Source organism: Stigmatopora argus, chromosome 4 (assembly GCF_051989625.1).
Source record: "Stigmatopora argus isolate UIUO_Sarg chromosome 4, RoL_Sarg_1.0, whole genome shotgun sequence".
In the NCBI taxonomy this organism is placed as follows: Eukaryota; Metazoa; Chordata; class Actinopteri; order Syngnathiformes; family Syngnathidae; genus Stigmatopora; species Stigmatopora argus.
Genome location: NC_135390.1, coordinates 3,221,017 through 3,234,284, shown reverse-complemented (window position 1 = coordinate 3,234,284; position 13,268 = coordinate 3,221,017). Strand labels below are relative to the sequence as shown.

General features: G+C 40.1%; 1 protein-coding gene across 4 annotated transcripts in view; it reads left to right on the top strand.

Moving 5' to 3' along the window:
• dyrk1b (dual-specificity tyrosine-(Y)-phosphorylation regulated kinase 1B) overlaps positions 1-13,268 on the top strand; it is a 75,815-nt gene that overhangs the window by 39,484 nt on the left and 23,063 nt on the right. The gene's annotated exons all lie outside the window — the stretch shown is intronic.

Below are 13,268 nucleotides of genomic sequence, written 5' to 3'. Positions count from 1 at the left end.
TCTTTATTTTTATAAATTTGCCTTCAAACCAAAAGTTGCTGTGTAATATGAAATAAATAAAATAATCAACTGAAGACATCATGACCATTGGCAAGGAGACTATTTTCAGCCTCACAAAAAGAAACAGTAAATTTACCTCACATATGGTTATTTACAAAAAAATAAAATAAAAAAGTTGGATCAAATTAACCCAAGATAACAAGTTTTAGATTTTTGTAACGTTTTCAGAACATTTACATAAAATGGGGAAAACACCTTGATATCAAGTCAGAACAATATTACAGGCTGTCCTTAAATGAGGACAGTGGGTTAAGGACATGTTCAATAAGACTGCTCTTTGTGCACAGCTATGTATTTACAAGGCATTTAAAGAAAGAGAAAAAAAAAACAGCAATTCAGTCATCTTTTTTTTTTTGTCCAACAAAAGCGGCTTATATGCGAGTAAATACGGTAATTGAGTTTTGCGATCAGTCATTCCCAGTCCAGGCCTAAATGAATGCAGCTCTTTGGCCCTTATTATTATACATATTTTCACGCACACACAGGCCACGTAAAAGTCGCAAATTTACTACAAAGTGGACAGCTTTCGGCCCTGGTAGAACGTGCTCTTGACGCCATCTGGCGGACAAACGGATATTACATCTCCCATTATAACGGCCGATGGGCCGCCCGCCATTAATTACATGAAGGAAAAAGTTGTCGCCCAAAATTTACGCCCGAGGCGGTTCATCACTCAGCCATAGATAAAGTCATAAAACTGGCTCAGTTGGTAGTCACTGAAGGCTTCTCAAATATGACGACGGAGGACGCCAACAGACTGCTCAGAGCCACTTATCCTGCAAACGGGTGAGGACCTCATCGAATTGATGAAATTGGGAAGTGATGAAGAAGAGGGAGGGTGAAGAACGTTGTCTTACTTTGAGAAATCTTCAAGAGATCTTCAAGGTCTCTTTGCATTCGTATGCTTGTGTGGATGGCAGTGCACGCATTGCAGCATGTGACGGACACACGGACTCCCTTTTGAAACACTTGTCGTATTTATGATGGCAATTTGCAAGTTTTTCTGCTCTTTGCAATTTCTCCATAGAGTGGCATGATTGGAGTTTAAAAAATGTACATTTTAGGATGCATGATCAACTAAAATCCACATTCAGAATAACAGACCTAAAGTTATTTTTACATCACTTATGAATTTAAGGGTTAAAATTAATTGAAAGTACAGCGAGTTAAACATCATGGTTCATGGGAAGGAAGTCAGTTTCCACTTGGAGGAATAGAGTGTGGAAATGGGAGACCACAGGCACTGTTCTACTCAAGGCCCAGAGTGGCTGGCCAACAACAATCTCAGATAGAGGCAAAGGATGGTAAGAAAAGTCAAACTTATCCCAAAGACCAGCTCCAAAGAGGTTTCTACAAACAGTCTCATTGTGTATTGTTCAATCATTCAGCACACGTTGCACAAGGAGATGCATTGGAGTGATGCTGAACAAGCCTTTTCTGCATTCATGCCAAAAATGGGCTCGCTTGACTTATGCCACACCACATTTGTACAAACCAGCTTCATTTGGAATTGCGGATGGTTGTGGCTAATGTTTATTACTCCAGGGCCGGCCACTATACCCGTTTCAGATGTCCAATTCTATATTTTAATGTTATATATATTAAGTCGCATCTGAGTATAAGTCGCAGGCAGGCTCAGCCAAAGTATTAAAACTAGTGTGACTTGTAGATAAACTGCTCAATCTGTCTCATGTCAGAGGGCTGCTTTGTCTAGACACCATGGGCACATGGAGACGGACCATTCATGCTCACACTCATACCTAGGGGCAATTATAGTGTTCAACCAGCCTACCATGCATGTCTTGGTCTTCCTGAGACCAGAAGTACCTAAAATCTTTTATGCCACAGATATCTTTGATGTGAATACATAATAAGTTGACTCATATAGAAACAAATAAAAGCAAATTAATAAAGTAGCACTTGTCATCAAAGTGAATGTAGCTTGTATAATTAGCCATTTCCCTGCACTTGTCTGTCTTCAGCAACGTGGCCGACGTCATATTGTGTTCCATAGTGGCCTGTAGTGTGTTGTTAATTTTAACATAAAATCTTTTCTCATCATAGAAAACTCTATTTCACATTTTGCATTGCGTTTTTATTTTTTAGTTCAGGAGGAATCTACATGTATTTTGAAAATGCCTAATTTTTCGTAGCATATTTACTCACACTTGTAACATATCCCTGCTTACGTTGTATAACCGGTACCCGGACATTTCGTCGCCAGAGTTCGTCGACCGGATATTTTGTCGACGGACAATTTTCGTTTTATTTATTGCCTTTTATTTTAATGTCAAAGTTCCTTTAAAAATCTGATGTAAAAACTCTCTCTCATGATTATAATTTTGAGAGAGAGAGATTACCTGGTTGATAATAATTATTTATGCAACAAAACAATCGTTCGCCAGGTTGAGGTTAGGTTAACCCTAACCTTAACCACTATCCCTTAACCCTAATCCTAACCACTAACCTTAACCACTATCCCCTAACCCTAATTCGAACCACTAACCTTACGAATTGTCTGTCGACGAAATGTCCGGCGCCGAAACACCGGCGACGAAATGTCCGGTCAACGAAGTGTCCGTCGACGAAACGTTCGGTCACGTGTATAACCAGTGCTGAGACACGTATCGTAATCTTAATGACATAAAAGACAGCACTTCGTCCTCATACTAGTTACGAGGCTAGTGATATAGCGCTGCTATCCATGAAGAGCAAATCATGCTGATTACACAATTTTGTAATGTGGTTGAGGTCAGACATCTGACAGAAAATTTCATCCTTTCCACTCCCAAATGGACGAAGTAGGTTTAATAAACTACCCTGGCAGTGAGAATTTTTATCTTGGAGGATACACAAGAGTCACAAAACCTTGAAATTGCCACTTGTTGCTGAATATTATCCTATTCTTGCAGGGAGAATGTACTCAAAGATTGATTACAATCAATATTTTTCTAGTGAAGGAAACCTCTCTATTTCCAAAAAATCAGTAGGCCTATCTTGATAACAAATTTTAGTAAACTACATATTATCATAACATTTTTTGCCAATATGCGATATTATTGTCTAAAAATTTGCCTATTTAATCAATGATACATTTATCATCCGTACTGGGCATACTTGGAAGGGTTGCTGGAGATTATCCCACCTGATTTAGGGCAAAAAGCAGATTACACCTTGAACTGGTCACCAGTTGGTCATAGGGCACACAGAGAGACAGACAATTCATTCTGACAATCATACTGCCTTCAAGCTAATATTTAATAAATACACTTCTTGATAATTGTACTTGTACACTTGTATTGGTGTGAAAACATGTCATGACCAATGTTCCCTCTAATTTTTCATATGTCTGACCATACAGACAACCTCCGTGAGCACACAGGACCACTGTGAGCAACAACATAAATGCTCGCTATGGGCACACACAAGTATCACACCTACCATAAGCAGGTGTATGTCTACTACCAATAAATGATCTATTCATAATAAAACTTAATGATTAGTATCCATGAATTGCCTCTCTTGGATTTGATCTGTGTTTTTTTTAAACGTACTAAACCCCTGAATATGACAGAGTTGAAAAAATTATGCAAAGAAGAAAAAAAATCCTCTGGTTTGAAAGTCTAATCACCGATTATCGCAAACGTTCGATTTCTGTTTTTACTGTGAAAGTAGACCTGGGCGATAAAATGCTAAGAATAATTATATTTCCTAAGTAGACCAGAACTTAATATGTAAATGCTGTAATTAATCCCTAAAAAAAACTACCAACTAAACCCTTTAAAAATGATGTCCCACTTTCGTATGAAAGGTGTGAGAAACATACAAAAATGAAAGAAAATTATCAATCATTCATTTTCTGAATCGCTTTAATCTCACAAGGGTCGTGGGTGGTGCTGGAGCCTATCCCAGCTGACTCCAGGCCAAAGGCGGGGAACAACCTGAATCGGTGGCCAGCCAATCGCAAGGCACAAGGAGACGGACAGCATTTCACACTCACACCCATACCTACGGGCAATTTAGAGTGTCCAATCAGCCTACCATGCATGTTTTTTGGAAAGCGGGAGGAAACCGGAGCACCCGGAGAAAACCCACGCACACCCGGAGGAGAACATGCAAACTCCACACAGGTGGACTGTCCTGGATTTGAACCAATGTGAGGCCGACCCGCTCTTATTAGAAAATGATTCATTAATTTATTAAAATGAATAACAAGCATGCAAAAACATCTAGTCGTGCAGTAGTACAGTACAGTAAGGAGGAAGCTAACGTTAGCACACAAACACATGCTCACAAACACACATCTAAACAACTTAGCATTAAATACAACTCCAAAGGACTAACAGTCTCCATTTCGTCATTTAGTACAGAACGGCGATGCTATGGAGTCATTGCTTTTCATGCTTCCTTCTGCTTCAGTAGCTTGACGATGGTGGTATGGCCTGCATTGCCTTGCAATTTCAGTCAACCACACGCCACTTTTTTTATCTTCTGTTTTCGATGAATAACAGGGCCCGCTTATTCATTTAATTCGCACCAATAATTTTAAAGTAAGAACTTGTTACGACAAACAGCAATGAAGAGAGAGTTGTTGTTGTTGTTGTCGTGGGAGGCTTCAGCTTTGAGTGCAGGTATTGCCGATATAGAGACTAAAGGTTTCTTAGCAAACCTGCTGACAGTCATTTAAACTGGAGATAGGTTGAATACTGCATGTTCGGATTTGTCCAGTCAGTCAGCTAACTATATTGTTCTTCAACTCTTGACTGCAAATTTGGTGAGGAAGGCCTATGTTACCTAATGCAAGTGCAAACAGAATGAGAAAACATTATTTTTGAGCGGTGTTGTCTTTTTGAGACCCAAAGAATTTGGAGACTGGTAGAGGACTCGCTCCAAATAATTCTGCGAACCTGTTTGTAGATTACTGGTTATATGTTTTTCTTTGCATGGACTGCATCCAAACCGTTTAATGTTTCCGCACAGGGAGGTCCAAACCCACCGGGGATTGAATCCTCGATAATACAACAGTAAGGTGGACATGCTTAACTTGCCTACCACTTGCACCGTGTTGCCCTGATTCATATTAAAAAGTCAAAATATCTAAAATTCTAACTAAGCTACATGGACTCAAATTCAAGTACAGACGCTCCCTTACTTACGAACATACGTCTTACGAACAACGGTACATACGAAAATGTCTGCAAATTGCGTTTATGTCAAAAAATGTTCGTAAGTTCGATTTTGTATTTTTTTCCGAGTAGTGCTTCTTTCCGCCGCTAATACCGCCTGGCGCTGTAAGTGCTCAGCTCACCCAGCATCTACCTTCTTCTGCACACTTTGTTGCAATGCGGAAGTGCATGAACGTATCTCCAGTGCGCAAAGAACCTTTTTCATTTGTATCATTAAATATCTCGTGCATCCATTATTGAATATGGTTGGTAAAAAGCAAAAGGCTTCTATTGAGAGAGTTGCAAGGAAGAGGCAAGCCATTTCATTTGAAACGAGTGGCAATAATAACGAAGCTTGATGCGCGTGAGAGTGGTGAGCGTTGCACGGGCATACAACTTGAATCGTTCGACCGTCAGTACCATTTATAAACAGAAAGATCGAGCAGCAGGACCCAAATATTGAACGTTGCACAAAGTTTGCAAATCAATTGAATGATGCCATACAGTGCTACCGCATCATTTATGATGAAAAAAAGAAGAAAACTGTGCAATCGTCGTTCGATCGCTTCTTTCGGCCAGTTTCTAATACATAAATCTCTCTCTCTCTCTCTCTCTCTCTCTCTCTCTCTCTATACAGTACTGTACATATTCTCTCCATTTTATTAAATGTTTTTTTCAGTACAAACCAATGCGTATAGGCCTTAATCATAAATTATAATACAAAATATAGCACTGAATCAACTTGCAAACAAATTCAACTTATGAACAATCGCTCGAAACCTAACTCGTTCGTAAGTAGGGGAGCGTCTGTATTGCTCACCACAAAATCCGACTAGAAAGCCAGATCACTGTAATAAAAGGTATGTGATAAAAGGTTTTAAGAGGCGCATTACTGATAATTCATTCACCGAGTTTGAAATGATGTTTTCTATTCAATGATTAGTGAAAAAATGACTACCCTTTTCCAATCATAAGCAATGATTAGTTGAGTACAGTAATCCCTGGAATTCCGTGGATAATGTAGACCAGACATGGCCGCGATAATAAAAAAAGTGAAGTAAGATCACCCCTACATTTGTACCATATATGTTTTCGCACTTATACAAAAATACAAGAACTCAAGTACAATTATCAAGAAGTGTATTTATTAAATATTACAGTTATAGGGCAGCCCGGCGGCTTGAGTGGTAAGCATTGTCGCATGCATGGTAGTCTGATTGGACATTAAATTGCCCCTAGATTTGGGTGTGAGAGTGAATGGTTGTCCGTCTCCTTGATTCAGGGTGTTGTCCCCCGCCTATGGCACGAAATCAGCTGGGATAAGCTCCTGCACCTCCGCGACCCTAGTGAGGATAAAGCGGTTCAGAAAATGAAATAATTAATTACAGTTATAGCAAATGAGAAGACTGTAATGTGTATGTAATGTAATCATCGTTTTGTCAGGATTTTACTGCGTAGTAGGACCCAAACACAGGGAAGCAAGCAACGACAGGGAGTGGAGTGTGCTAACAAAAACTTTAATGACTGTGGCAGGATTAACAAAAAGTAAAGACTTTGAAATCAAATAACAAAATCAAACCTGACATGGAGGACGTGAAGAAACGAGGATCACGGTACATGGGCATAAAATCCAGACGATCCGACAAGGACTGAGAAACACACATGGTTTAAACGGACAGACGTGGGTTGACGAGACAATCAGAAACATCTGGGTCACACAAGAGGCAGTAAGCAGGAGATGCACCAGGGGCGGGGAGACAACAGGTGAACTCAATGGGCAATCACATGGACAGTTCACACAGGGGAAAAAACATAACAAAACCAATCCCTAACACCGATAAAGAAATGAAGCCCCTCCGCCATTTTCATCATCTCCTATCTTCCGCTTGTGAGTTTCAGCCTGAATTTTGACATTTTTATTAACTTTTTTTGTACTTAATATAAAATACCACGATGTACTGAATTCACGGGTGTTAAAGCCGCAAAGTGGTGAAGGATGACAGTAATTACTTATTTACAGAAGTTCTCATTTTCTGAACCACTTTATCCTCACTAGGTTCGCGGGGGTGCTGGTGCCTATCCCAGCTGACTTCAGGCCACAGGTGGGCGACAGCCTGAATTGGTGGCCAGCCAATCATAGGACACAAGGAGAGAAACAGCCATTCACGCTGACACTCATACCTAGGGGCAATTTAGAGTGTCCAATCAGCCTAGCATGCATGTCTTTGGAATGTGGGAGGAAGCCGAAGTAACAGGAGAAAACCCACGCGGCGGGGAGAACATGCAAACTCCACACAGGTGGAACGACCTGGATTTGAACCCAGGTCTCCCACGCGCCAACCACTCGCGCCACTGGGCCACCCTATTCACAGAAGTTTGAAGCTTCAAATCTGAAATAAAAAAGATGTGATAGTTATCGTGAAAATTATTGATATCGACTGATAATGTTTTTTTTATCGTGATAACAATTTTTGTCACATTGCCCAAGCCTAATTTTTATGTACATATGTATTTATGTGTGTATAAACAGTGTCTTGATTATCGTTGGGGTTAGGGTTAGGGAAGTCGTCTATTCTTATTATAAGTGTGTCTGTCCCTTTTAGGGCACTGTCATATTTAATGATGTTTGTATATGTATAACCTGCTGTTAAGCCCTTTCAGATCATTGTTATACAATTCCTAAAATCTCATACATTGCTGATTGGCTCAGGTTGCAAATAATTCCAATTTATAACACCTGTCTCATAATTTTCTACATTTAGTGAGGAACAGTGAGTGTTTTCACCCGTCTTTTATTTTATTATTCATTAACTTGCTTAGTATTTTATGACTGTTGTCTCGAGCAAGCTAAAGTGCCTTTCACTTTCATTTTGACTCATCATCACCACACTGTTAATATAGGCAACTTTGACTATGGCACTTTAACACAAATTGTACCTTTTAGAGGGGCATCAACTATCAACATTTCCTATTGTCCATTGTTTCTATATTTCTGTAACATTTCTTGCTGTTGTTGTCATGAGATATAAGATCCCTCAGTTCAACAAACATTGGAAACCGCTTTTCTACTGAACAATTTAGAGGGATTCATACCTTTCCTTTTCCCCCCCAAATAAAATACAATTTCCTAACTCGATGAAACCCTTTAGCGCAGCACCGTCTAATGATTAGACGGTGCTGCGCTAAGGGGAATTTCAACAAAACAGTCAGATAGGTCAGTCGAACTTTATTAATATATTGCAAATCAGCTTTGTGACAACTCCATTCACTCCCAAAATGAATAAACAATATTTATATCACATAGTGGAGGGAAACTTTTCCTCCATTCAATAAACACGTAAAAAACATTTTGATGCTGTTACGGTACATTAACATTAGTGCAATCACAATATAGTAACACTCATAATAGTGCAAAGCAATAACAATAACATGAATAACTTAATGTTGTTCACGCGGGTGAACCGTCCGTGCTTTCATATACACAATGAGGCACTATAACATTCAGCTGTTGACGTCCATATTCAGAATATGACCAACCATGTTCAACTGTAAACACAAAAGAAACACGTAAAGCTCACTTTATCAGTTCATTTCTCATCTATGATTCCCTCGAATTCTTCGTCTTCAGTGCCCGAATTGAACAGCTGGGCGAATGGGGCAACCATCACCCAGGCTCCGTCTCATCAAAGTCGTCATTAATCGAGTCCGTGTCGCTTTGGTTGTCTGGCAGCTGAGTGACAACTCCTGCCTTCCTGAAAGCTCGAACCACAGTTGAAACTGATATATCAGCCCAGGCATTTAAGATGCACAGGCAGATAGTAGTGTATATTGTCCGGCGCTGTCTCCCAAGGGGGATAATGGACTCGGCGGCTGCTTGGCGTAGTTGCGAGACCTGTTGTGGCTCTAATATTGATCCATATATAATATTTAGTTCGCAGTCCAGCTTTGAATGCTCTGCTGACGCCAATCTAGCGGCTGGAGTTCTTCTGTCAATCCACTCGGAATGACGGCGAACACCGAATTAGTGTGCTCGCCGTCATAACGGGTGGATTGACTAAAGAACTATATTTCCCAGTATGCACTGCGCACAGGGGAAAATTGAGTCTGGCTGCTTACCCTAGTTGTGAGACCTGTTGCGAATCAATATTGATCCATATACAGTGGTACCTCTACATACGAGCAGCTCTACCTACGAGATGCTCGAGATGCGAGGAAAATTTTGAGCAAATAATTATCTCTAGATACGAGAACAATTTCAAGTGCCGAGAGTTTTCTGATTTTGTAGAAAAGAGGCACCCTGACAAGCTGGCAAGTGGTCGCGCGTTATCATATTATGAGGACATTTGTACTCGTCATTTTCGAAATATTTTGAAGCGTTCGTTTTAAAAACTCCCGCTGAACATCCGGGTGGAGTCAACCCGGAGAACAAAGGTAAAAAAAAAAAAAATACAATTCAGTTTTGTGTAGCTACATTAAACGTATGTTTGAGTGTGTCTGTATATATTAATCCAAGTTAATTTAAATTTGTTTGTTCTGTTAAGAGTGTGTTGCCGCGGAATAGAACGAATAGAATAAATTTGTTTTTAGTCAATTTCACTGGGACAGACAGTCATTCACACTCACACCCATACCTACGGGCAATTTAGAGTGTCCAATCAGCACTTATAGTGCGGAAAATATGCTGTGCATATCTATGTAAATACTTTATACTGCACTTACAGTGAAAATAGTTCATCTCCGCTTGATATAAATCCTAAAAAAACATGTTAATGGGAGTTTTAGTCCAAGTCCTTTGTCTTCTTGTGGTCATATCTGGTCTACATTATCCGCGATATTCGAGGGATTACTGTACTCGCCTGACTAAGCGTGGGGTGGAAACATATCAGGTAACAAAACGACCTAAAAAACACCATTGTCTGCTCTGAACGAATCAGTCAAAATAATAGGCTTTGTTCTTGTTTTTTAAAGCATGAGGATGGTCGAACTTGTTGATTAAAGCTGGCTTTACCATGAAGCCAGGCAGCATCATAACCACACATGGTGATGATGAATATATGCACGTTCAGTTAATCTTTGAATAAAAATGTCCGGGAAGACATCCGCTTCCCCAAAAAACTTGTTGCCTGTTCCGGACGGGGCAAGGTCGTAGGGCTGTCCTCACACGCCGCCGGCATGCACTGCTGGATCGGTGGTGGCCGGCATGTGCCACCGGACCACCGGCGGAGAAATTAAACTTCGGTCCTCTGCGGCATCTAACCGTCAATTAGCCGTCCAGGGAGCTCTGTTTTCGAATAAGTGCAACAACGTCAGGCCACTGCCACTTAAATGGAATCTCAGCTTCCACCGCGGCGTCCCGCCATTCTCGCTGGCCAAAGTGCCATCCACCGTAACGACTCCCTGGGCTCGCATTTCTAAAAAAAAAAATCCCCTTTGCTGGTGCTCTCTGCCGTCCAATTCACTGGGCAATTTTTATTTTCAAATAAGCGCCATGGCGTAACGTCGCCCGGGGCTTGCATTTCTCAAAAAAAAAAAAAATTAGTCTTCGCTGGTGCTCTCGGTCGTCCAATTCGGTGAGCAAGTTTTATCTATAATCCTTATAAAGCGTGATTTATGGGTATGTGTGTGTGAGAGTGTGTATGTTAAGATTCTCTCGCTTCATTTATCCAAACCGTGCAACGTAGAGATTTTTTTATGATGGCCAGAAACGGTTGTTGGATCCTAATAGACAAGTGATTGAATTTCTTCACTTTCTCTAAGTGTGTAAACTCAACTTTTATTTGTTACAGCTGAAAGCAGAGTTGATGTATGAATCGTTGTTTTTATATGATGTGTCCGAAACGCACCGCGTGGCTAATTGGTCCGCCAGCGAGTTTGTAGGTGCTCCCCGGAACACTTTATTTTTCTGTCGTGACGGGAGTTACGCCCATCACGCTTTCCCCATCCATAAATCACGCTTTATCTATTCTCTAATCCTTACAAAGCGTGATGTACGGATGGATGTGTGTGTGTGCACCTGGAAACTCTGGCGGAAATTCTCCCCAAAATGACGTTTGTAAATTACGTGGAAAGGCGTCTTGGGTCAGCGCATCCAGCACCATCGTGTCTCGCCGAGTCTTTCCGTCATGACAGGAAAAAAAGTGTTTCGGGGGGCAGGAATAGATAAAGCGTAATTTATGGATGGGTGGATGTTTTATGTTAACATTCTCACGCTACTTTTGTCCAAACCCTGCATCGTAGAGAGTTGACATTATGGTGGCCAGAAACGGCTGTCGGATCCAAAACCGTGCATCGTACAGAGTTGAAATTTTTCATGGTGGCCAGAAACGGCTGTCGAATCATAATAGATGAGTGATTGAATTTCTTTACCTTCTCTAAGTGTGTAAACTCAAGCTTTGAGCATTTGCAAGTATTATCGATGTGTGCCTGACCTGAAATATGTTAGCTTGCTGCTCTCTTGAGCTTTTGAAGATATTAGGTGCTAATAATAGTAATAAATTAATAAAAGGTGTTCCTTAAACATAATGTCATGACCTATCTTTTCTGTAAATTTGGTGTCAATCTGTCACATGGCTTGGGAGCTATTGAAGATATTAGGTGCAAATAACAGTAATAAATTAATAATTAATAAATGGAATGTGTTATTGAAAAACCAAAAGGTGTTTGTTAAACAGAAGGTAAATATCCATCTCTGTCTGTAAATTTGGTGTCAATCTGTCAAATGGCTTGGGAGCTATTGAACAAAATAGGTGCTAATAACAATAATAAATGAATCCATAATCCTTATAAAACGTGATTCTATGGGTGTGTGAGTGTGTGTGTGTGTGTGTGTGTGTGTATGTTAAGATTCTTTCGCTACATTTGTCCAAACCGTGCAACGTAGAGAGTTGACATTTTTTATGGTGGCCACAAACGGCTGTTGGATCTTAATAGACGAGTGATTGAATTTCTTCACCTTCTCTAATTGTTTAGACTCAATGTTTTATTTGTTAAACAACCATTTTTCAAAAGATTTTTTTTTGCGCAACAATTGCCTTTTGGTTCTAAACAAGCAGTTGGGACCGGCGAAAAGTACCAAATTTCCAATTAAAATGACTCGAAAATTCACACCATCGCTACGGCTTCCGCCATCTTGATTCAACTGCACTGAAAACCGAAAGAATTCGGTAACATTCGAGTTACAAGTTCTGACGAATGATTCATCTTCAGCGCATATCGATTTTGCGTGAATCACATTCACTCCAGATAAACTCCGGAATGGGACAAGGGTACTCCCGAAATGGGGTCGACAGATGTTGGCATCTCTGGGAATATATGTGTGAGTAGTTTGGAGTTTAATCAAGAAAACAGTATACAAATAGTAAAAATAGTGTACAAAAAGTAGTATTTAAATGAATAAATGTGTATTTGCTGTGGTTTAGTACTTACTACTCCAGGGCCTACTCATGGCTCCCCTTGTTGCACAACAAAACAGACACTTATCTTGTTTTAAGAAGTAGGAGAGAATGTAATAGCCCTGTAAAGAGCTTTACTAGTTGTGGCGAGAACGGGATACTTTTGTTATTGTTGTGAACTACAGTTCCACACAACCGTACATTGAGCCATCATTTAGCTAAGCCAATGGTCGTGTGGGACTCATTTTTCGAGTGTCCTAAATCTTCAAGGAAGTGCATTTATCAAGGTTTCCATATTCAACATTGAGATAATGTTTAAAAGATAAAATTGGTCTTAAAAGGGCTTTATTTCAGCCATGAAACCATTCAATAAACAGGGAAAAACAAGCTCTCCCTCCTGCTGTTAATTGAAATGAGTTTAAATATTTGGTCATTCACTGCCATCCCTCCCACTTCAAATCGATCGGACGTCTATGACCATTAAAGGCAGTCCATGATTTAATATCTCAGCTTATCAGGTTATTTCCTGTGATTTTCTGGTTTTCGCAAGTATTTATTAGTCACTACATGTTGATTTTCATGTTACTGAAAGAATGTCACAAAACTAATAGAAACTGACTCAAAATGTACAGGTTAAAAATGTCCTGTTAAT